The sequence below is a fragment of the Leopardus geoffroyi genome, chromosome B2, assembly GCF_018350155.1.
Source record: "Leopardus geoffroyi isolate Oge1 chromosome B2, O.geoffroyi_Oge1_pat1.0, whole genome shotgun sequence".
In the NCBI taxonomy this organism is placed as follows: Eukaryota; Metazoa; Chordata; class Mammalia; order Carnivora; family Felidae; genus Leopardus; species Leopardus geoffroyi.
Window position 1 is genome coordinate 64,657,077 of NC_059332.1, and position 26,747 is coordinate 64,683,823.

The window sequence follows — 26,747 nt, forward strand, 5'->3', positions numbered from 1 at the left end:
GGCTTTTAAGAGATCACATCTTCCCCCCTAGTATCTTTCTGTAATATTAATACTCAAGAATTTTGTGAATTAGCAGGATCTATTGGGTCTTGGAGGTGTATTAGTTCAAGTCCTCCAAAAAGCTAGTGTCAAGGCAGAATTAGATGTGCAAAAGATTCACTGGGAGGAAATGCCAGCAAGGGATAAAAAAAAGGAGGGAGCAGCAGCTGGTAGGTGACCCGCTCAGCCTGGAAGCTGATCTGACACCTGTGAAAAGCAGAAGGATTCCATAGGAAGAGTCTCAGACCACAGTGCTATTCTAAAAAGTCTCCCGAAGGCCAACTGAAAGTCCTTGAGCAAAGGCTGCACATTAGAAGAGTTCCCCATAAGGCAGGATGGCCTGCAGCTAGTGACTCTGCCTGCCCCAGTTCTGCCTGGGAGAAGCTGAGGGTGGGAGGAACATTGTTCCAGGCATGAATGCTGTGGCAGATTCGGAGATGTGGCCCCTGGAGGCTGCCCGGCAAACGTTCCCTGTTTAGGGACTCTGGAAAGGGTATCTGAGCAGTGGTTTTCGTGGCCACTACACGGGGTAAGAGGGTCTTTGTAGGTACAGAAAACACAAGTTCTTTTTTCTCCCACTTCATTACATTTTGAAAGCTGCTACTCTTTGGCCAGTGTGACTCTACCAGCCAAAGTGTATACAGGCACAGGTAATAGAATATAGTAAAATTGTGTCTTAGTTTCTTGCCTCCGTACAATACTGTAGCCACTCTTACTGTTCAGTAAGGGGCTGGGGAGGTGTGAACATTGTCCACAGAGGTTAAATACATCAGCTTTTTACCAAAACCTTTACCTTTTGTCCTGGGGCACTCAAAACAACAAGGTTCCTGTTTAACAGGAAAGGGCATATAATTAAAAATTGTTGTTTAAGGTGTGCTGTTTCAAAGGGGCACATGCACCCCCATGTTTATAGCAGCACTATCAACAATAGCCAAAGTATGGAAAGAGCCCAGATGTCCATCGACAGATGAATGGATAAAGAAGATGTGGTATATATATATACAATGGAGTATTACTCAGAAATCAAAAAGAATGAAACCTTCCCATTTGCAACTATGTGGTTGGACTAGAGGGTATTATGCTAAGTGAAATTAGCCAGTCAGAGAAAGACAAACATCATATGACTTCACTCATATGAGGAATTTAATATACAAAACAGATGAATATAAGGGAAGGGAAGCAAAAATAATATAAAAACAGGGAGAGGGACAAAAGATAAGAGACTCTTAAATACAGAGAACAAACAGAAGGTTGCTGGAGGGGTTGTGGATGGGGGGATAGGCTAAATCGGTAAGGGGCATTAGAGGGAGGGAACTTGTTGGGATGAGCACTGGGTGTTATACGTAGGGGATGAATCACTGGAATCTACTCCTGAAATCACAGTCTGAAATGCTAACTTGGATGTAGATTAAAAAATAAATAAGTGAAAAAAAAATGCGGTTTAGGTATAGAGCCCGCAATACTCACCAAAGTCTGACAGAAGTCATGCTAATATCCAGTGTCTCTGTTTGGATTAAGTCCAAAGCTTGGTGTCCAGTTTGTTTCTGGTTTTTTTTTTTTTTTTATCTCTGTCCCCCCCACCAGCTATATGGCCTATGGGCCTCTTTCTTTCACTTTTACAAAAGACACATGGAGGATTCTCTTCCCTAAACTACAGAGCAGAGAGGGGCTACTCTCCTGTGGGCTGTGTTCTCCAGGGGAGTGGGCTGCACTAGAAGTGGGCTGGATGGGAGAGGAGGGTAAGGAGTCAGGGACAGGCTGAGGAATGCCAAAGACAGCTCCTCTGTGGTAGGAAAGTGAAATGCTCCCAGGACTTGGGAGTTTTTGATAAATCAAAAAAAAAATTACTATGCCATGCCAGACCCTGTACCAGGTGCTCAGGACATATAAGTGAACAAAATAAAAAAAAAATCCCTGCCCTTTTGTAGCATACATTCTAGCAGGGAGACACTGGTATGTATGTGAACAAAATGCATAATTCAGTTATATCTAAACACATATACTCCTGTAAGCACGGCTTTTCTTAAAATTGCTTTTCATCAGCAATTGCCTCATCTGCTATTCCCAGAAGGAGAAATCTCTTCCCTCTGTTTTCTTTGTCCCGTTTAGATTCTTTCATCTTGGCTTCCTGTTTCTCCCCCAGGGAAGGGAATACTTCCTTTGCAGAAATTCATCAAGTACAACTTCCAGAAAGTCACTGACAGAGTAAAATGACCCTGCCTGTATTATTTAGTTAATATTTTTTGATCTCTGACAAGTTGGCTTTTTCAGTAGATCTTAATACATTTCCCAAAACCAGTTCAGAAGATAGATTTCAAACATAATTGGCTAAAACCAAATTAAAACACACAGGTTTTCAGTTCTACAATCGATGGCATTAACCTACTGGACAGGCACGGTACTGGATAAAGACAGCCACAAGTCTCACTGATTATGATCCGAAATCCACAGATCTCCTCAGTAATAAATAGGGAAAGAGACAATAAAAAGTACTCAGCTGCGAGGAAGGCAGACATTTTGATTCTCCCTTTGCTACATTAAATAATACAGCCTGCAATCTAGAGAGATAGGAGGAGAAAGCCAAGTGAGAAATAATGACTTCAAGTGTATAGGACTCACAGTTAAACCCTGACCCTATTTCAGGGCCCAGCCCTAGATCAATTGATAATACACAATTTCAGCTGGATTTAATGGAAGACTTTCTTTCTTTTTTCTTTTTCTCTTTCTTGCTTTCTTTTTTTCCTTGAGGAAGGGACTATTTAAGGTCCTAAAGGTCTTCTGGGTTCATCTTTAGGGAAAAACCAAAACTGAGTTGATTCTTATTTAAAATTAAATGATACACTTTAAAAGACAGTATCAATGAATCCTCAAACTGCTTCTCAACCTCAACTCCAGGCCTATACATGGATTCTATTTCTAACTTCTTAAATTAAAAAAGCAAAAATTATCTTAGTAGCTATGGGCAGTCGACACTTTAATGAAACTTGATTAAAGCCAACATTCAATTAAAAGACAATGTAGGTCACAACCTGAAATAATTTACAGAATGTATGGAAACATCCTCCATCCCTCTTATGAACATTTTCAAGAACAGGTCACACTGTCTTTACTCCCTTTCCTCACTGGCTCCAGCTCTGTTCTGCTGTTTGGTGAGGCTGCTCTCCCTTACAGTGACAGAGGCTCCACCCGTCCATCTCTGGCTCATCTTCAATACTCTCTGTACCTTTGGCCTCACCCTCTTTTAAAATTGCTCTTTTCTTGGCTCTTGTGACCATCTGTTTTCTTGGATCATTTCATTTGGCCTTTTGCAGATTTCTTCACTGCCTCCATTCTTTTCCTCTTTTCTTAGAGGCGGAATCCCCAAATCCAGGCATTGGTCCTCTCCTCTTCAATATCATCCATACCATAACCTCCACAGCTGTGCTTTAAGCCCCAAACTTTTCTTAAAGCATCAGCTCTGAATTGGAATATACAACTACCTGCTGAGCATCTTAAAATGGATGTTCCTCTGCATATCACGTTCTGAAACAGTAATTCATTTTCTGTCCCCTTCTTACTCTCCCTATGTTTTCAATATCATCTCTTTTTGTTCTTTCCGTCTCTTGGGCCAGAAAACTTGGTCAGAATCATCTTCGAATCCTTCTTCTCTCTCATTCTCTACCTTTAATCACTTCGCTACTTGAATCAATTTTTTTTCATAATTATGAATTTCCATTCCCAATGCCATTTTTCATAATTAGGCTTATAAGAGGCTGTCTGGGTTACTATAATAGCCTTTTAACTGGAATTCCTTTTTCTCTCTCCCTTTCTTTAAGAAATACTGATCAATTCTGTGTCATGTGCCGACATCATGCTGGAAGCTTGGGAAACAAAAGGAATTAGACCAGGCTCCTTCTTTGAAGAGCTCACAATGCAGTGGAAAAGAAAGATGTGAAAGATACTCACTCCCATAAATCATTGCACACATGGATGGTGTGTAGGTGGCCCAGAGAAAGGGGTGATTTTTTTTTCAGGAAGTGGGCAGAGGACCTTAACAAGGGCTTAACATAGAAGGTGGCTTTGGGGCTGAGATTTGTGGGATAGGATTTCATCAGATGGAGAGTCATGAAGAAGGCATTCTCGGCCAAGGTAACAATGTGCACAAACTCACAGACACAACAAGGTGTGCGGTTTGTTTAGCAGTCTGATGTCACTGAAAGCAGACTAAGTGGGAGCAGGAGACTGGACAGTGAATTGGGCTGGACTGTAAAGTGCCTTGAATGAGGTGTGTGGGTTTTGTTGTATAGAGACTTTGGAACCATTGCTTTCACTTCCCACATCTAATTAAATACTGAATTCTGAATACAATCAATACACTGATGTTTGAATCCAATCTATTTTCTCCAATGCCACTGACTCTGTTTTGTTTCTGCCCCGATTCTTGGGGGCTTTTGGCCAAATTCCCCTTTATAAGAATGAGAACATTTCTGTATCCAATCCTCAACATTTAATTAATTATATTTTCCTTTTCTTATAGAAAACAAGTGGGATTTGGCAATATATGGCAATATCAGGATCTGTGTGCAAATTCCTTAGAAGACAATCTACACACACACACACACACACACACACACACACACTTTTTCATTAAAATATGGTTGTCTGAGAAATGTCCCCATCCAGAAATTTTGATTGCTTATTGTTTTTGGCTACTACAGAATGGAGAGATAGTTCCTCATTGGTCTAGCCTCAAATAACATTATGAGTAGCCCATGATTTCTGCCAGCCACTTCTGCCCTAAGGGATATAATGAAAAGGGACAGAGCACCTGTCACTGCCCCTGATGTGAATGGGAAGCAAAGCCCTCCAGGTCTGCCTTTTTAGGAGGAGTATGCCATACCTCCTTGGTGGATCCTAGGCTGCTTGGACTGTTGCAGTACTCCATCTAGGGTATTCCACAAGGCCGCTAGTATCTACTTGTCCTGAGTAGAAAATAAATGGAACTGGAGAACAAATCTTTGTCCAGTTTCAAAATGTCCCTTGGTGTTTGAAAACTTCTGTCCCATTTTTTATTATACAGAATCAAAGTAGGCCTATCTTAGAAAACGGAACATCCCTAAATCCCTAATTTTGGAAAGATTTTTAAACAGGCTCTCACTATGCCTCACCCAGTTTGTTGTGCTACAAACTAACAATCTCCTTGCTTCCTGTCTTTCTACTTCTGTTTATTTTACATTTTATTCTCTGATTTTGCTATTTAAAATGCATACCTTCCACTTGTGTGTTTAAACTTTCTAGTATGCCTCTTGTTACTTATGGGATAAAGTTCCAAATTGCTTGTCGTGTCATACCTTGCTCTGCAACCTCATCACCCCTCTTGACTCAACACAACCATATGCAATTTCTAGGAATAACCCTCAATGTATGTAAGAACTGTATAATGTGTGCCTCTATCAGAGATTCTTGCTGCAGTTAGGAATTTGTTAGGCTAACCAACCCACTAGGGAGTCTATAGATTGATTTCTGAAGGCCCTTGAACCTCTTGAAATGAATCTTACTCATTTTGAGTAAGAAATATATTAGAGCTTTTTTCAGGGGGATAAACTCCATATCTTCTATAAGATTTTCAAGTGGGCCTTTATAATCTCATGGTTAAGAACCACAGTAAATGTATTGAGGGCTTGGGCACTAGATAATAAAATTTGATAGAATAATATACAGAGTAAGAATGGATGTCAGTCAATGTTTTAGTCAGTTCATCAAGTCCAGAACCTCATAAAATGTAAAAACTGAGGCCCAGGGAATTACAATAACTTGTCTGGCATTATTTACACACCGAATAACACCATTTAGATTTCATTGTGTGTTATCTTCTCTATTGTTTGTTATTTCATATATTAATATTACCTTTTCAGCCACAATAAAGTAGAAGCTACTTGAAAGCAAGAGCCTTTCCTTGAGGTGCTGCTGCTGCTAAAGATAATTTTTGAGGAAACTGACAAAAAACATGACTAATGGCACAGGCTAATTATTAGTAAGCATCAAACCAAGATATAAGACATATACAGTGTTCATATTGCTACTTCTTAATAGTTAGAGAACGTAATCTTCTCAAAAATCCTGGATTATGAAAATTTACTTATTTAAATATAATACACTCAATAGATCAGGCAATTTCCAAATAAGCGTGAGATTTTTTTAAATGAAGTGTTCTTGAAATGATGGATCCACATATTTGCAGATCTGAGAACACTTGTTTTTCATGTTACCCAGTGGATTTATGGAATGATTAAAGAAAGAAACTGCCATTTACCTGAGATATCTTTTATTAAGCTATGGGAAGCAGAGGAACTTGCTTCACATTTTTGTTTAACCTTTGCCAGATATTTCAAATCCTCTCATCGTTTTACTGATTTATAAAAGGGCTTAGGAATGATTTTATTTTGTTAGAGAGCTAAAGTGCCCTCTCCTGTTTCTTTTCTGTCACTACAGTCAAATATCAGTTAAGATACTTGATTTAATAGAAAAGTTGTCCTTATAGAAATAAAAGCAATAAATTCATTCTGATAAAACTAAATTAAAACTATGGATTCTAATTATAACAAAGGAAATTATCATTAAGTAAACATTTACAAATTTTGTAATTTGATCTGCAAATAAAATCCCAAATATTTGTCTTAATCATGTTTTTGTCACTTATGTTTTATATTAAAAATGCAAATTCTTGTTTATAAAGAACACTTTCAACTTTTGACATTTATGTAGCCTAAATTTTTTACTATGTTGACTAATATCTTTTTTTAAAAGATGAATCAAATAAATATGTTTCCAATTTAAATGTTCAGAAGCACAAAATCATTAAGGAGGGCCAATCATGATTTTATTCATGTAATTAACTAAGTTTACCACTGAGAAAAGAATCTCCATCTTGTTAAGATGTTGTGTGATTAATATTCTGAATAACCTAAAAATACAACTTTTGAAGCTTATTGCAAACTTAAATTTTGACTAATAATTATGCATACTAGTTCCCTTCACTACAAGATCTCAAGTTAGGTCAGATTCATTTCAACTGCTATTACTAACAGCATCATTAAAAAAAATAAAGAAATTTTATCTCCAGGTCTTAATATTTCAGTTATCTACATGCTTAGGGGCTTAGAATCTGTAGAGACCATTCTTTTAGGAGTTCATAAATCTAATCACTGCAGAAAATTTCTCTCTTTCTCACTCTCTTCTTTATAGGACCGACTATTCCATCACTTCCATGGTTATTAAAATTTTCTAGCTGTTAGTAACTATTCAGTTCTTGCACAAAGACACAAATCCTGGCTGCTGGCCTTTTGGCATCTGCTAATATTTTCATAGACCTCAACTGAACTTTCAGTCTGTTCATCAAATTTCAGAGGCTGACAATAGAAACCACTTCTATTTGTCTTTTAACCCTTCACTTTTAATCCTTTCCATAATCCACTTGAAAGTACTGTATTAGCCAGTTTAAGGATAGAGAGAGAAAAGAAGAAAATCTATTGTCTCTCTGTAATGTTTGAGTTTCCCTTCCCTTTTCATCCAGAGAAAAGCAAATTAAGCAAACAATCAAACTGGGGCAATATGGTGCATATAACTAAGATTAATATTGGATCAGCCTTAAACTTATAACACAGTCATTTGAGCCTCTCCTGTGTGCCAAAATTAGTCAGCAGAAGCAGCTGTAAAAAGCAGATACGAAAAAAAGGGGAAATGGCTTAGCAGTGAGGAGCAGAAGCAAGCAAGGCCTGCAAAAGAATAGTGAACTCACACTTAACAAACTACAGAACTAGAAATTTGCCATAACACACAGGTTCTTCTTGGGTTTGTCAGTTAGGCACTCCCACCTTTTCTGAAGCCCTGGGAAGAATAGTTTTCTGTTTCCCTTCCTCACCCTCACGGATTCTTACTCCAAGGGAAGAGGCATGGCCTGCCTGTTTGGTGACTGTTCTGCCCCTGCTTCCGAAAGGTCAGCAGGTCTGGATCAGAGCTCAGACCATCTCAAGGTAGATGGAAGGCCGGTCTCTGCATCAGCAGTTCCAGGTGAGAGGGCCTCCTTTGCCTAGTGGCCCTTCCTCAGGTAGGTTAGCCCCCGGGCGAAGGAACCCTATCATGGACATACTGACATAAGCTGTAGTTTCCAAGTGAATGCTACTGGTAATAAAAATGTTAGGTGGACACCTGGAAAATGATAAAGGTCTGATTTATTATGATGCAGTTGGTCTCTGCCATATTTTCCCCTGTGTTCTGAGAACAGTTGTATTGTCAGCCAGTGAGCCTGTAGGGTAGGTAGTCTTGGCTGAGTTTTATAGCATGTCCACACCGCAAATCCTCTCAGCCAATGAGGTTTGTTGTCTGTTTGTTTTTATTTTTAACACGCTATACTGAACGCATGGCTTCTGCCATGTGTGTCGTTTAATTAGTTGTGCCCAATTTTTCTGACATTTGTGTTTTGGCAAACCTTTTACACTTATAATGTCATACAACTTATGGAAGTAGAAAGGTGGAACCAGTTGCAAATAAGAGAAGCTTATCATGATGCAAATTAAAAATGAGTTTTATATGGCCTTTAAAGGAATGTTTGCAGGAACACAGGATAAAAATAAGTGACAATTTGGAATTGGTGGAAGTTCTTTAAAGACCTGAGGAACATAATAGACTTTATGGCAGTTAAGAAAGATTGACTAAGAGTCATGTCAACAGTAGATAGAAGAACACGTGTACAGATTCATAGGATTTGAAGAGGAGAACAAGTGCTGGATGCCAGAGGCAGCCTATCTTTTTAGGAATTAAGCTACCCTGTTCCAGTCCTAGAATGAGCCATTTCTCCTAGAAGCCTTGGTTTCTTTTAGTGGGACCGAGGTCTGGGTGCTAGGCTTGCTTGTTGCTACTCTGGCCTTTGCTCTTTGGCCCTTTACAGTGAAGAGAACTAGGATGCATATGCACATGTATGTATATGCCGGCATACCAGTATACAGATACACATACATATACACATGTGGATGTACATATATGTGCACATAAACTTCATATAAATATTTCCTAAAATCATGAGTTTACACCAATAACTCCGGTTCTAATACACTCCCAATGAGTTATTTCTTTCTTCCAGTCTTCCATATTTGTATATCCTTCTTCCATAGTGAGAATTTTAGTTTCCAACAACATCAAGCCATTTACTCATTTGTTCAATCCTTTATTTAGTACATCTAAAATAGTTTCAGAATTGCTTTTCCCATGACATTAGAATAAACAACGTACTAAGAAGAGTTTGGGATTTATTCGTAGTCTCACTCCCCATGTACCCCAAGACAAGGGTATATGGTCAAATACTGTGTTCCTCTCCCTCCCTCCCCGTCTCCCTTCCTTAAGTGTGGCTATAGTATTCATGTGAAATACAAGTAGGCTCGTGTGTTTCACTTTGCTTTCAGTTTTAACAGTTTCTTTGTATTCTTGACTTAATTTAATTTTTTGAATATGTAGAATATTAATATGATTTTGAAAGTCAAACAATACAAAAGGGTATAATCTGAGATGCTTCACTGCTTCTTGTATTCCTTCTACACAGTTTCTGCAACCCCTTGTAGACAACCAATTACATTGTCTTCAGGTTTGTGCTTCTTGTGTTCCTTTTTGTAATGATAAGCCATTGTGTGAATTTGAAAGTTTCCCCCTTATTTTTACACAAAAATTAGCTCACTAGATACTTTTTTATGTATTTTTCTTTTTTCACTAGTAATATCTTCTGGAAATCATTCCATACCAGCACATAGATCTCCTCCTAATTGTATTTCACAGTTGCATAGTACTCCATTGTGTTGTGTTTCATAGTTGCATAGTACTCCATTGTGTGTACATACCATCATTTATTCAACCAATCTCCTATGCTTGACAATGACAAATAATACTCTGTGAATAACTTTGTGCATTCGTGTTTTTCATATTGTTGGAGGTAGATGTTCAGGAAATATTCATAGAGGGAATTCTGTGTTGTGGACTGGTTTTGTTACATAGAGTTGGTTAGATGGTATCAAAGTCCCCTTCTTAGTGGTCACACTATTTTTCATGTTGATCAGCAATATACGGCAGTGCCTATTTTTCCACCACCTCATCAACAGAGTATATTGTCAAGCTTTTGAATTTTGTCAATCTGACTGGTGAAAATAGATTTCTACTGGATTTTTTCCTCAATTAAAAAAATTCTTAATCAATTAGGCATTTAACCCTTTATCTGTGACATGCTGTGAATATTTTTTCCCAGTTTGTCAGATGTCTTTGACTTTGTTAATGTTTTTGCCATGCAAAACATTTTATTAGTTTTAACTAGTAAACAGTCAAATTTACTAACGTCCTCTTTTACTGTATCTGGGACTTTAGATCATAGCTAGAAAGCCTTTCCTTATACACACACTTTAGAAGAATTCACTTACGTTTTCTTTTGGTACTTGTATACTTTTATTTTTATATTTATATCTCTGATCCCTTTGGAGTTTATTCTTGGGTGTGATGAAAATAATGGATCTGCTTTTACCTTCTTCCAAGTGGCTATCCAGTCATCCCTATGCTATATGTTAAACAGAGCATCTTTGCTCCAGTGATTTGAGATACCTCTTTTATCATAAACTAGATTTGTATATGTAGTTGGATCACTTTCTGGAAGTTTTATTCTTTTTGATTGATCTGATGGCTTTTTCTTGTGCCAATACCATACCGTTTAATAACTGTAGCACATTTTTATAGCTGGTTGCAGTTCTTTCTCTTGTCCCCCAACCCCCACTGCCACCCGCCACCCTACAGATCTTCCTATTCAGTAGCCATCCTTGTGTTTTTTATTTTTCATTTTTATTTTTTAATAAAACTAAAATTTTAATCAACACAAAGGTCACTTTCACTATATTATTATTAATGAATCATACTTAACTTGGATAATGGGAAATGCTTTGTAAATGGAAGAATATAGCCATTTTATTCCTTCTCTTTATGAGTTGAGTATATAATTATTTCAGTTTAATACAGCCTTGAAAAGAAGTTAATTTTATTGCCTGGTTCCTAGTATCTTCTCATTCTTCTTACTTTTCATCTCTCATCAAAAATCCATCCCACCAAGGGGGAAAGAAAACCATGCCATCATCGTGTTCTGGTAGCTTCTTCTTCTGGACTTTACAGTTGAAAACAATCTTTTATCTCATCACTCTTTGAATTAGTAGAATCCTCTATTGTATATATTTATGGTTCCAAAACTAACTCAAGACAATTGTAGCCCACTGTTTCTGCCTTGGGATTATTTCTATACTGACATGCCCCCTAAAAGAAACCAGAGAAGGTTAAACCAGCCCTGTTTTATCGTAGTAAAGCATGCTACTTTAAATTAGAGCAAGTAAAACTATGATCAATTTTCACCTGCTTCAAATCTGTGATTCAAGAAATCATATCTGTTGACCCCAGTGTTCCATGAAGATCTATTATGCCTTAAAAATTCAGATCCTATTTTTAAAAAAGGCAGAGAAAAGGGGCGCCTGGATGGCCCAGTCAGTTAAGTGTTTAACTCTTGATTTCAACTTAGGTCATGATTTCATGGTGGTGAGATTGAACCCTGTGTCAGGCTCAGTGCTGGGCATGGAGCCACTTAAGATTCTCTTTCTCCCTCTGCCCCTCCCCCAATGCATGCACGCAAGCTTTCTCTAAGAAAAAAAAATTTGGATCCTATAGAATTTATGTTTATCATCATAGTGCATTTTCTTTTGTTTCTGGCATAAATTAGCATTTAAAAATTATATTCCCCATAAAGTTCCTTCAAAAAGAGAATGATTCTCTCATTAATTGTGGAAGATATTTTGTAATCTCAAACTCACACCACATATTTTAGTTGATCAACAGAATTTTACACTCTATTGACACAGTCCAAGGCTTTACAAAAAAGCACTCAAAAAATAAAAGTAAAAGAAAATAATGAGAATGCAGCTCAAAAAATGTATCACACCAAATTAGACACTAAATTCTATGTGTCTATGAAAAGCCAATGGACCATTTCATGAAGGCTTAACTTTTCAATCAGAAGAGATTGCCCTCAATGCTAAAGAACTTTCATTTTAGAAAACTTTGTGATTATTCTTGCTGTTGAACCTTTTAAGCATTTTATCAGTCAGTTTAATGTCTTTTGTGGATTTTCATTTGATGTATTTTCCAATTTTTTCTATTAAAGTCTTTGTTTAATTATTTAAGAGTGTCTCACATATTATGTCTATTAATCCTCTCACTGTCATAAGTTTTGCAGATATTTCCTCCCAACTATTATGTGTTTCCATATTTGGTTTGGCATATTTTGATACATAAGGTTTTAATTATCTTTATTTACATCAGTCCTTTGTATTGTGGATTTTGAAAATTCCTGTAATGCTTAGAAGATTTTTCTCTCATCTTCAGATTATTTAAATATTCACCTATTTGACCTAAAAAATGTTTAACTTTTTAATCCAGCTACAATTTATTTTGCTGTACAGTATGAGGTGAAGATCTAACTCTTTTTCTGTTAACCAGTTGTCCTAGTACTAATTAAAGAATAATTTATTCTTTATCTATTCATTTATAGTGATCTTTATCATAGACATAATTTTGTATGTAGGCTTTCTTTTCTGTTTCAGTGATGTATTTGTCTATTCCAGAGACAGTACTATCCATTTTAATTATTGTAGCTTTGAAAATTTTTCAATATCTTGGCAAAGCAAGTCTCTCTCAATATACTCTTTAAAAATTTTCTTGACTATTCTCAGGTTTAAAAAATTGATGAACTTCCATGTAACTTAACAATTCTTTTTTTATCCAGAACACACCACATTGATTCATGTTCACTGGAAGACTTTGTTGTTTTCTTCATTTCAATCTTTGTATGTTTCTATAGGTGATATGTTGGGTTCTCTTGGCTGGCTCTCTGCTCTGATTTCATAAAGTTGAAATCATGGTGTCCTTAAGTCTGCTTCTTTTTTGGAGGCTCTGAGGATGAATTAGCTTTCAAGATCTTTCATTTTGTTAACAGAATTTAGTTGCATGTGGTTGTGCAAATGATATTTTCGTCTTCTTGCTGGCTATAGGCTGGTGGTTGTTCTCAGCTTCTAAGCTCTGCCTCCATTCCTTGGCCAACAACCCCCTTTCTCTGTCTTCAAGGGCAGCAATGGCTAATCAACCATTCTCATGTTTTGAATCTCTCACACTACCCCTCTACCTCATTTCTCCTTTGCTCCATCTCTCCACACCTCTCTGACCCTGTGTGTTTATTTTGCATATGAATTTTAAGGCCAACTTATCTAGCTCTATAAAAAAGCCCATTGGAATTTTTATTGGGATCAGATTACATTTGAAAATTAACTTAGAATTGACATCTTGATGATGTTGAGATTTGCTAATAAGGAATAAGAGATGTCAGGCTCCTGGGTGGTTCAGTCAGTTGAGTGTACGACTTTTGCTCAGGTCATGATCTTGCGTTCGTGGGTTCAAACCCCGCATTGGGCTCTGTGCTGACAGCTCAGAGCCTGGAGCCTGCTTCTGATTCTGTGTCTCTTTCTTTTTCTGCCCTTCCCCAGCTCGTGCTCTCTCAAAAAATAAAATAAAACATAAAAAAAAGAGATGTCTTTCCATTCTTTTAAGCCTGTTTCTGTGTCTTACAGAAGTACTTTAATAGATTTTTTCATATAGATTTTGAGCATTTCTTGTGAAATTTGTTCCTATTTTATATTTCTTTTTGCCATTGTAAATGGTTTTGTGCATTCATTATATTTTCTAGCTGGTTACTATTTGTGCATATGAATGTTACTGATTTTTACCTGTTAGGTTTATATCATGCTCCCTTATTATTTTATTGTTTGAATTCATTTTATCTTTGATTCTCTAGGATTTTCCATGTATACTATCATGTAATCTGCAAACAGAGGTAGATTTATTTATTACTGCTGTACCTCTGGTTGTTTTCTCCCAGCTGATTGTATTGACTATTACCTTCAGACAATGCTAGATACCAGTGGAGATAGTGGGCTTGCTAGCTTTGTTACTGACCTCAGTGGGAATCCCTCTAAAGTTTCCCTGTTAAGTAAGGAAATAGCCATTCCTTACTATTTTCCTGATAGTTTTTATGAGGAATGAATACTTAATTTTGCTAAAGTCATTCTTCAACACATATAAAGAAATTCATATCATTTTTACCCATAGACATTACAATGGTAAATTAGTCATCTAATATTAAGCATTTTTACATTTAGTATAAACCTTATTTGATTCTGTTGTATTAATTTTTTAATGTGTTGTTAGAGTCAGTTCAGTAGTACTTTATTTAAAAATTTTTATATCAGTCTCATAAATTATATTGATCTACAGGTTTTTGTACTATGTTTATCAGGTTTAGATACCCATGTTATATGTGGCTTCATAAAAAGAAGTCAAAAGTCATTCTTGACTTCTTATTGTCTGAGACAATTTATGTATCATTAGGATTGTCTGGTCTCTAAAGGTTTGATAGAATTCTCCTGTATGATCATCTGGGCTTGATGCTATCATGTGGGGTAGCTAGAAATTTGTTCCCAGTTTTGTGAAAACTGGTCTAAATTTTCTACATTTACTGGGATCAGTTTTGGTACACTATATTTGCTTAAAAATTTATCCATTTTCTCTAGGCTTTTGACTTGATTTGCATAAGGGCAAAGGACTTAAAATTTTTTCTTTTGGATCATAATTATCCCCAAGTTATAATTACTCATTTTGTATATTTGTGATTTCTCCTTCTTTTCTTGATTAAATTAGCTAGTGGTTTGTCTATTTTTGTTTATTTTTCTAATGAACCAGGATTTTTATTAATTTGACCTACTGTTTTTCCATTCTCTATTTCATTAATTTCTGATTTTAACTTGAATAATCCCATCTTCTAATTTCATTTGATTTACTTATTTTGTTCCTTGTTCAGTGTTTTGAGTTGGGAATTTAATTATTTTTATTCTTTCATTTTTATTGATCTTGGTATATAGGGTTACAAATAATTTACATTGCTTTAAGTGCATTCCATAATTTCTGGTATATAGTGTTTTTATTATTGCTATTTTTTCAGAAATACATTAATTTTGTTTTATTCCCATTTCACCCAAGAATTACTTCATGAAAAATCTTTAATTTCCAAGTGAGATGTCTTTCATTTTTTGTTTAGTTTTATTTTCCAGTTTTAATGCATTGTGGTCAAATCAGTTTTAGTATTTCATGTTATGGAAACTATCAAAGTTTTCTTTGTGTCCTAGAACAGTGTGGTTTACAAATATGGCCTGGAGGTCTGTGGTCTGTACCTTTTCTTGTAAGTTTCTTAAAAAACATAAATGGAGAACTTAATAGAGTATTTTAAAGCATATGCAGAGTGTAACAATCATGAAGTTAGGAAACACTTCCACCTCAAACCTTTTTCCAGTGACAACTTCTTTCTCCCATTTTAGAGGAAACCACTCTACTGACACTTATAACAATTAGTTTCTTTTCTTTAGTTTTACCACCTAAATATATATTTCTAAACAATATGGGTTCATGTTTTCCATTTTTTACCTTATGAAAATAGAATAAGTTTTTAAAATAAAACTTATTTTGAGATAATTGAAGAGTAACATGAAATTGTGAAAGATAATACAAAGAGATCCCATTAATTCTTTCTGCAGTTTTCCTTACTGGTAGCATCTTGGAAACCTATAGCACAATTATTACAATCATAATATTGACATTGATACAATCAACAAATCTTACCCAGAAAGACCTTCAATTTTCTCCTTTTCTTTCCCTCCATCACCTCTTATCCAAGGAGTACAATCTCTTTTCTCTCTCTACAATCCTCCCTAAGAATCACTGCCTCTCTGAGGGTGCTACTTTAAGCCTTGACCACTTTCAAGCCCCTTCCCTGTAGCCAGATCTGTGAATTACCAAATCCCAATGTGTGTTTGATAATTTATTGTAGGTCTCACTTCCCCCTATTGGCCCCTCACCCCACCTCTCTATGCATACAGGTTCACTGAGATGGTTTGCAGGTATTGGGAGCTTTGTCAGATTTTTTTTTCTCATAAGTGACTTGAAAGTTGCAGTGTTTTCTGTTCCCTAACAATGTTTAAGTCATAGATCCTGTGTAGTTTTATTTGTTCTTCTTGTTGATTGTAAGGTTATTTTGGGAATGTCATGAGGAGATTTGGAATCAAGTTACTGCTATTGTTCTTCAACCTCATTTAATCTCTCTAACAGCTCTGTGAGTACTATCACCTCTCTGTCCGTTGAATAGGAGGAAACTGAGGCCCAGAGAAGTGATACCCAAGAAATTGGTTAAGTGGTACACCTGGGAATTGTTGATACACATTTAATAAACTCTCAGGGTTGAAGACATTGTAACATTTCTGTTGCTTAGATCATTGCTATAACACACACACCCATTGTGGCTACTGAAATTTCTGCTTGAGTATCTCCAGCAATAATGAACCCATTGCCTCCAAATATTTGGATTCTGTAAAATGGCTAAAAAGTTTTTTCTTGTGGTGTGTTGAATTCTACTTCTGTGTGTCTTTAACTTTGGTTAAGGTTATGCCTTGAGGTCAACAAGGTTCAAATCTAAACCCCTATCTTAATTCTGGTGCTTTATTGTTGGAAGTCAGAAATCCATCCTACTCTTCAACAAAACATCTTTGAATCTCCTTTACCAAATGGCCTCATTGTTTTAGACATGTCCTACTTTACTTATATCTCTATAGAAATAAACACAGAACTACTTGGAAAGTCTGACCAACATAAAATAGGACAATGTGTTCTCCTCTTCTGGACATATCATATATTAATAAAATGTCATTGTATATATAGTGATTTGTTTTGTTTTGTTTTACCATCATGCCACTCTGTGAGTTGCAAAAGTAGTGGTTAGGACAAGCCTCGAGTCTTTTTCCACATTTGCTGATGACAAGTCACAGGTCCCTACGAGGTCCTTGTGCAGGTAGCTGTCTAATCCCCAAGGCTGGACTTCTACATTTATACCAATTCATTTTCATTATATCCAGCCTTGCCCATCCTTTTGGCTTACTGGGCTTACTGAGATTTTACTGGAGTCTTGATTCATGTACTGTAAGACTCTGTCCTCTTGCTTTCTTTAAAAAAATTAATCATAAGTCCAACAATATTTTTATCTTAGTGAACTTAAAGATGTGGTGTAGGGCAGGACTGAAACAGAGTCTTGATGCCATTCAAATCTTCCCTCTAAATTGATGACTCTTAAAGTGGTATGTTTTAAGGTATGTAACAAGTTATGGGTAGACTATAACCCATCTTCTTTATCTGTTAAACAGTAATACACACTTACCCTAAAATGTAGCTGAACACTTGATGATCTTGTAAAACTCAGGATTCTTAGTTTTGATTTCAGATAAATGGGCCAAGTAATTTATTTCAGTAGACTTTTTTTCAGAAAGACTTCATTCCCTGCCTTTCTACCCCCTACCCTAGTATGGTTGATCAAAGAATAAAATTTACACGTTATTTTTTATAATAGTTACCATTGTTTCATTTTGGTATCACCAGTGTAGGTAACATCACACACTTTCTATTAGCTCTTCATAAGCATGTATTGGCACTTTTCTTTTACCTTAGTGTTTTTTTCCTCCTTGTTATGCTGAATGACATTCCATTGGACAACTGGTTGCCTATGTGCTCCTTACATAGATTGTGACCTGATAGACTGAACAGGGAGGAATCGTCACATAAGATGAGCATAAAAAGATTATTTCTAATTAAGATAGCAATGAATATATATTTTGCTGAAGTATAATTAAAATACAGTGTTATATTAGCTTCAGGTGTACAGTATAATGATTCAATAACTCTATACATTTCTGAGTGCTCATCAAGGTAAGTGTACTCTTAGTCCCCTTTATTTATTTCACCCATTCCTCCCTTCTACCTCCCCTCTGGCAACCACCAGTTTGTTCCATGTATTTAAGAGTCTGTTTTTTTTTTTTTGTATGTTCTGTTTCTTAAATTCCACATATGAGTGAAATAATATGGTATTTATCTTTTTCTGATTGACTTCTTTCACTTAATATTATACTCTCTAGGAACATCCATGTTGTTGCAAATGGCAACATTTCATTCCTTTTTTGTAACTGAGTAATATTCCATTGTATATATATCTCACATCTCTTTTATCCATTCATCTATGGATGAACACTTGGGTTGTTTAAATATCTTGGCTATTGTAAACAATGCTGTGATAAACAAAGGGGTGCAGACATCTTTTTGAATTAGTGTTTTCATTGTCCTTAGGTATAAATACTCAGTAGTGGAATTACTGAATCATATAGTAATTTTATTTTTAATTCTTTGAGGAATCTCCATACTGTTTTCCACAGTGGTTGTATCAATTTGCATTCCCACCAACAGTGCATGAAGAGGTTCCTTTTTCTCCACATCCTCACCAATATTTGTCATTTCTTGTGTTTTTGATTTTAGCCATTCTGACAAGTGTGAGATAAGATCTCATTGTGGCTTTAATTTACATTTCCTTGATGATTAGTGATGTTGAGCATCTTTTCATGTGTCTATCAGCCATCTGCATGTCTTCTTTGGAAAATGTCTATTCAGCAATGAATATATCTTATAGGAATTTATCTTCTGTAAAATTCTCCTACATAATGCACACCCATATAAGCTTAATACAGTGAATGACCATGTTGTTCTACATGGAAGTTCAAGGATTTTTAAATGAAAGTTGGCCACATCTGTATTTATATCAAATCCCAACTCCCAGAATGAAACAACCAAAAAACTCACCATAATTAAGCAAGTCTTAGACCAAATCCAGGGCCTACTGGAAGAGTCTCACTGCACAGCAGTGTCATTATAGTCTTTATTTGCCAGTTGCTATTATCAACAGAAAATGCTGATGCTGTTCATCAAGAAAGTCTTCATCCTTTAAGATACCTTAAAAATTTAACACATACGTAGATTAAACAAAAAATGATTGAAAATGGTATCCCAAAACAAATTTGTATACTAATCATCATTGTTTAATATGAACAAAAATCTTGGTATGTTTGAGATATCCCAGATTTTGAGTGTTTTAATTAACAAATGAGATATGACTTTTATTTATGTACTTACTTTTTATTTTAGAGGGAGAGACAGAGTGTGTAAGTGGAGGAGAGAGTGAGAGAGAGAAAGAGAGAGACAATCTTAAGCAGGCTCCATGCTCAGTGCAGAGCCCAAAACGGGGCTTGATCCCACGACTGGGGGATCATGACCTGAGTCAAAATCAAAATTCAGCTACTCAACCAACTGAGCCACCCAGGTGCCCCGAGAAATAACTTTTAAAATGTTCATCAGTTTAAAAAAATAATACATTATAGAATGTTTTTGAAATGACACAATTATAATGAGCAGACTAGTGACTGTCAGGAATTAGAGATGGTGGAGAGAAGAGGGGGTGAGTAAGACCATAAAGAGTGAGATCTTTGTGATGATGTAATAGTCTCTATTTTAATTGCAGTGGTGCTTACATGAATCTATACATCTAATAAAGTGGCACAGAACTACACACATACATTGTTTTCTAGTTTTGATAGGGTACTATAACTTTGAAGGATGTAACTATTGGGGGGAAACTGGATGTACACAGGATCACTCCATAGTATTTTTGCAACTTCCTAAAAACCTACACTTATTTCAAAATAGAAAGTTAGAAAACAACTATACAACCTACCACAATCATCTAGATCATTTTACAAGTTAGCTCGGTATCATTTAACAACTATTTGCCAAGGTTAAACATACACATAGTGATTGCCTCTGATCATTTCTGTAATGAAGCAGGATTATAAACAAATAAACTTAAAATGTTTCCAAAAAAAAAAAAAAAAAAACTATTGAATGAAGGGCTAGGGATTTGGGGACTAAATGAATAAAGTAACCTTACAAAGTTAAAGTAACCTAACAGTCATTTTTTGGCAAGTAATAGTGAAAACCTCAAGTCTTTAAAAAGGTAACTCTGGGGGCGCCTGGGTGGCGCAGTCGGTTAAGCGTCCGACTTCAGCCAGGTCACGATCTCGTGGTCCATGAGTTCCAGCCCCGCGTCGGGCTCTGGGCTGATGGCTCAGAGCCTGGAGCCTGTTTCCAACTTTGTGTCTCCCTCTCTCTCTGCCCATCCCCCGTTCATGCTCTGTCTCTCTCTGTCCCAAAAATAAATAAACGTTGAAAAAAAAAATTTTTTTAAAAAGGTAACTCTGCTAGTTTAAGGGATGAAATTTCCTCGTCTTTTTCATCTGGTAGGAACACCTATTGCCCCATTAGTCATTCAAAAACTTACACAATGGGTCCTAGGATCTTGTGTTTACTTAGGTTTCAGGAGGGTAATCCTCAGGAAAGAACTTCAGAATCTCTCATGTTCATTGTCATGGTAGTCAGTGCTACACAGCTAAATTGTTTAGTGTACTTGGCTGGTGGATTTGGAAATTCCCACAACTGAATTTAAACATGAGAACCTGGAAAATTTGGTGATTGCATATACAGAGAGAGCAAAGTATACATGGATGATGGAGTGACTTTACAGAGTCATAGTGTCTGAGGGACAATTAACCTTAAAAAAGGTGAAATCATATGCCAACTTACACCATGAATACTATAAGGACAGTCAGAAATTAAGTAACACTCAGGACAAATTAGCATTCTTTAGCTGACATTATTGTTAACAGTCTGTTGGCACAGTATGAATCTCAGAATTAAGGAAGACAGAAAAGAGGCCATGAGCTCATGATATTTTAAGTTGCAGACCAAATGCATGGACCAGAGAATGACAGGAACTCTTCTTCCACATACTATCAATCTTGGATTAATCATAGACATCAAGATTGTACTTCTTACGTGCTTTCATTACTATTATGAAACTAAAATGCAAACCAAGAAACTAAGTTTAGCTTTCTGCAGGTCATGGAACACCAAGAGACATAATAAATGAAAAAAAAAATGACCTATTGGGTCAGAGAGACCTGGATTTGAGACATATATCTGGCACCAACAGGCTATAGGAGTTTGAGCAAGTTATTATGCAAACTATTAAGTTTAGGATAAATTATATTATGGCTACAAACAACCTCCTTCTCTATCCTCAACCTGAATCTCAAGAGCTTGCCAGGACAAAAATTTCCTTTGTATGTCCAATGCTGGTCCAGCAGAGGGCCACTGTCGAGCATAGTCACTCAAGGATTCAGGTGACAAAAGCTCCATTTTGACAAGGGTTTCACTAACACATGGGGAAAGGAACACAGAAAATTGTATACAAATATGTTCACATTTCACTGACCAAAGCAGGTCACGCCTAAACTAAGAAGATATGGAGAAGTGCAAGCTTCTTAATATACCAGAAGAGGAGGAGAACTGAAATATTTGTCAACAACCCCACATTTTCTTAACTCCTTCAACCTCATTTTCCTCCCCTGGGAAAAAATGAGACAATAATACTTAACAAAGTAGAAGGTACTTGTGCATATCACGAAATGTGCAGGAGCAGATCTCTGGCGCCATGCTGCCTAGGTTGGAATCTCAGTCCTAAGGGTTGTTAGCACAACTTGGGCACTTTTCTTCATTTCTCTCACTTCAGATTCCTCATTTGAAAAATAATATTCATGCCTATTATTTAATTGTGAAAATTAAATCAGTTAATATGAGCAAAAGGTTTAAAACAGTGCCTGGTGCATAATAAGGACACTAGGTATTTACTTTTGTCCCCTAACATGGCTTCTGGAACACAGAGAATCTTTACTGAGGATTGGTGGTTATCATGATGATGATTATCACCAGAACTGAAGCCACGCTTGCTGTTGCGCAGCACTGTCTTATTCATACTTGTGCATACAAAAAGAAAAGTCAATAAAAATCTAATCAGAATCTACTGAGTGCACTGGATTGGATTCTGTAGAACCTAAAAAAGGTTCACTGAAGCATAAGACTTTGCAGCACGTGCAGCAGGTGAGCCCCCACAAAACTAGAAGCTTCTTGAAGGTGGGAATATCTAATTGCTGCCCACTGTTGTGCAGTGCCATCGCTGCACTAGCTTATGCTAGAGCCGAATGAGTATTTGTGGAGTGGGATGAGATGGAAGTGGCCCAGCATAACTGCAGTGACTGCACAGTACAAACAATGTGTAATCAGAGCACACAGGAAGTAAGGTGGAGACTTGGCCTCTTCAGCAAACTCACATGACTAGGCTAGCAGCACTAAAACCAGTTTATTTTAAAATTTAAAGGTGGTTTTAAAGACATGTTTCACCCCCCCCTTTTTTTTTTTTTGGATTTACTAAACCTAGGTGTTGAAAGCATCTAGAAATTCAAAGCTTTCCAAGTGACTGAATTACACAGTGAAGTCCTGGAGGCTGGCAGATTCTCAAGTAATGGGCATTACCAAACCGCAGAAATAACTTACCCTGAGACTTGGAGGTTAAAATAGGATGCATTTTTCTCTTTGAGTCAAAAAAGAAGCACGTTAAGGCCATACTTGGTGTTTTGGTGACAAAGATCTTGATGAACTCAACATTACAGAATGTTTGGCAGTCACTCTAAGATCATAGGGTATTTTTCTGGTCAGTCTGGAGGCAATTTTTATGCTTTAATTATGATTATTTTTAAGATCATCCAGATCATCATATTTCTCTCTTTCAGACATGCAGGCTCCTAGGCAGTATACTACAGAGGTGTGTTAAACTGGAGGCTTTAAAGTGTATCATTCAAAAATAAAATTCAAAAGTAAATTATCTGTAAGAATTTGTGAATTTATTTTTGGGGAAAGGGAACTACTTTACTGAAGCCAACATTATTATTTTTTGTTGTTTGGGACTATCCCAAGCCTTATATGTGTCATTTCCAAGTTATTGTGACAACCCAAAGTGCCTACAACCATTTCCAAACACCCTCGTGGGGCTGCACTGTTCCCAGATGAGAATCATTAAATGGAGCTTGTTGGTACATGTGACTTGATATGTGAAGGAGTCAAGGTTTTTTAGTTTTGGCTGAATATAAAAGCATCCTTAAACTGGTGTTTGAAGTTGAAGTCATTTCTTAAAAACTAAATTTTAGAAGACAATTTTAACAACCACAAAACATTCTTTTGTTGAAAGAAAAGACACAAATTCAATCACAATAACCATTCTCAACCCGAAAAGTAAGAATGCTAAATTTACTATTTGTTTACATTTTTGACTCTGAGTGGTAGAGGGCTTATGTTTCTAACCCAATCCTGTATTACTTGGCTATGGAAATTCTTAAGGCATTGCAGAGTCCAGCTGGCTATGTCTCCTTCAGTTCTTGAGTGGCTGCTGACACCTGTGTAACCCTGTGTAAGTCAGTTAACTTTTTGATTCCTTGTCTTTCCCTGAAACATGTATCTGAAGTGGTGTAGCAACATGGCAAGAGCGGAATGAATGCTTCTCAACATCAGCCATTTCACTCTGATCTTTCAGTAATTTGGTGACTAGACTGAGTTGGTATGGTAAGATTAAAAAAAAATTTTTTTTAATGTTTGTTTATTTTTGAGAAAGAGAGAGAGAGAGCAAGCAGGGGAAGGGCAGAGAGAGAGGGGGACACAGAATCCAAAGCAGGCTCCAGGCTCTGAGCTGTCAGCACAGAGTGCGATGTAGGGTTCAAACTCATGGATGGTGAGGTCATGACCTGAGCCGAAGTTGAATGCTTAACCACCCGAGCCATCCTGGTGCCCAGTACAGTGAGATTTTTGAGAAGAATGGTGTTCTATGAAATAGGACAGTATCTTAAAGAAAATAGGATGTTTGTTTAAAAGTCAATTTGCTGTGTGAACTTATGGATGGTTGAACAGTTCGTGCCAGTTTCAGAGGATGTTCCTCAAGATGTATGCTGTTACTGTGTTTTGAGAGAAAGATTCTCTGGGAGGAAGAATTTCTCTTAGTGACTGCTTGACTAAGAGTTCTACCTGTCTAATTCAAGATCAGATGATAAAGCCTTAATTTTAAAAGTTTAGTTAAAAAACTTATTAAAGTATAATACATAATCAGAATATTGCAAAGATAAATTTCAGTTTGAAGACATTTCATGAAGTGACACACTTGTGTAACCAGTACTTAGACCAAGAATCAACATATTACCAGCATCCCAGAAGTCCTGTCCTTCATGCCCAACTACAGTCACTGGTTTCCCACCTGCAAGGTAACCATATTCGGCCTTCTACCATCATATATATAGATCAGATTTGCCTGTGTTTGAAATTAATATAAATAGAAACATAAAGTATACCCTTTTTTTGTGTCTGGCTTATTTCATTCAGTTTTATGTTTTGAAATTCAGTGATAATTTCATGTGAATTGTACATTGTTCATTCTCAGTGCTGTGTGGTATTTGGTTGTATGAATGTATAATTTATAAATCCTGTTAGTGGGTATCCGTGTAGTTCCCAGTTGGGCTATTACAAATTATACTGCTATGAGCATTCCTAGGTCATTTCTTTTGGAGAGCATTCTACAGATTTCTGTGGGGTAGAAGACAAGAGCTGGGACATAGAATATGGATATATCTAGCTTTAGTAGATACCACCAGACTTCTAAGTGGTTGGGTCCCAGCGAATGCTTCCATCTGTAGTGTTTATCCACATCCTTGCCAACACTTTTTTCTTTTTAATTTTACCCATATTAGTAGTTGTGTCTTGGCACTGAGCTGTGATCTCAATGTGCATTTACTTGATAACTAATGAGGCTGAGCAACTTTTTATGTTAATTTCTCATTTGCATATCCTCTTTTTGTTCAAGTCTTAGCCCATTTTTTCTGGTAGGTTGTCTGTCCTATTAATTTGTAGGAATTCTTTATATATTCTGGGTGGATACAAGCTGTTTGGTATTTTTGTTGCAAATATATTCTCTATACATTATATTTTCATTTTCTTTTCTTTAAACATTTTTTTAAGGTTTATTTTTATTTTAGAGAAAGACAGAGCTGGAGCAGGGGAGGGGCAGAGAGAGACACAGAATCTGAAGCAGGCTCCAGGCTCTGAGTTGTCAGCATAGAGCCTGACATGGGGCTCGAACTCATGAACTGTGGGATCTTGACCTGAGCCGAAGTTGGATACTAAACCGACTGAGCCACCCAGGTGTCCCTATCTTTTCATTTTCTTGATGATTTTTGATGAATAGAAATTCTTGATATTATTTTTTTCTTTCCACTAGTGTTGTCTTGTGAGTTTTTAAAGGAATTCTGCCCACTCCAAGGTCATAAAGATGTTTTTTTCCCCAGAAGCTTAATTGTCTTATCTTTCATATTGAGATCTACAATCCATCTGGAATTGATTTTTATGCATGGTGTGAGGTAGAGGCTAAAAATTCATATTTTTCAATAAGGGTATTAAGTTAACCCAATAATGCTTATTAAAAAAGACCATCTTCTCCCTAATGTAATCTATATCATTTTCTCATTATGGTGTCTCTCTGCTGTTTGTCCATCCATTGTCTGTGTTCGTTGCTACACAAATAGCACACTACTTTAGTTACTATGACTTTATGATAGATATTGATTTGTGATAGGGTAATTTCTCCATCTTTTCTGCAGGACTACCTTGGCTATCCTTTTGCCATTTAAATTATAAGTTCTAGAATTTCTCAATTTCCAAACACACACACACACACACACACACACACACACACACACACACACACTCAGATTTTGTTTGGGACTATATTGAATGTATTTGATCAAAAGAACTAGCCACTTTACCATTTGAGTCTTGTTCTCCATGACCATAGTATATCATTCCATTTTATTCAAGTCTTCTTTAATTTCTCTCAATAATTTTTAATTTCCAGTGTAGAGGTCTGACATGTCTTTTGTTAGATTTATCCTTGGGGGTATTTGATAGTTTTTGTTGCTACTATAAATGGTATTTTTAAAATTTCATTTTTGTTTGTTGCTAATTTAAGGAATAAAATTGAAGTTTGGATATTATCCACATAACTTTTCAATGACAGAGTTAACAAAAAGAACACCCAAGAACCACTGTTGTGATTGATAACTTGCTCTCAGCAGTTTAAAATGGAGAAATGAACTATATTTAGATCCAGAGAAATCTAAGCAAGAGAATTTTATAGAAATAGATCATCACTTGGCCTAAAAATATTTATATTATAAAGACTTACTAATTTAAACAAATGAGGACAAGAAGACTATGAATTCATAATCTAATACAGTATATATTAGACTTATTTCTGTTGAGTTTTTATGACACAGGATTGCAAAGAATGGTCAGTTGAAGCTTAGGTTTTTTCAAATATAAATGGAAGTTTACATTTAAAATAGTTTACTCTTTTAAAGTATTTATAGTATTTGCTTAGCAAATAATAAATATACATATACAGTGTAAAGATAAATCATCCTTATCAGTATCTGGAGAACTATATATTTGACAAAGTTAGGTCTAAGTTGATAAAATAGAACATATACCATACATACAATATACCATAATTTGAATATATAATATATTGTATATATTTGAATACATGCATATACATATTTATATATTCAAATTATCATTGTATACAGGACAAATGAATTTTATTAACTTGGACCTTACTCTGTTTATACATATATACATACACACATATGTAAAAACACACATACATTTAACCCTTGTATTACATAACTGCTTAGCAATATCTTCTC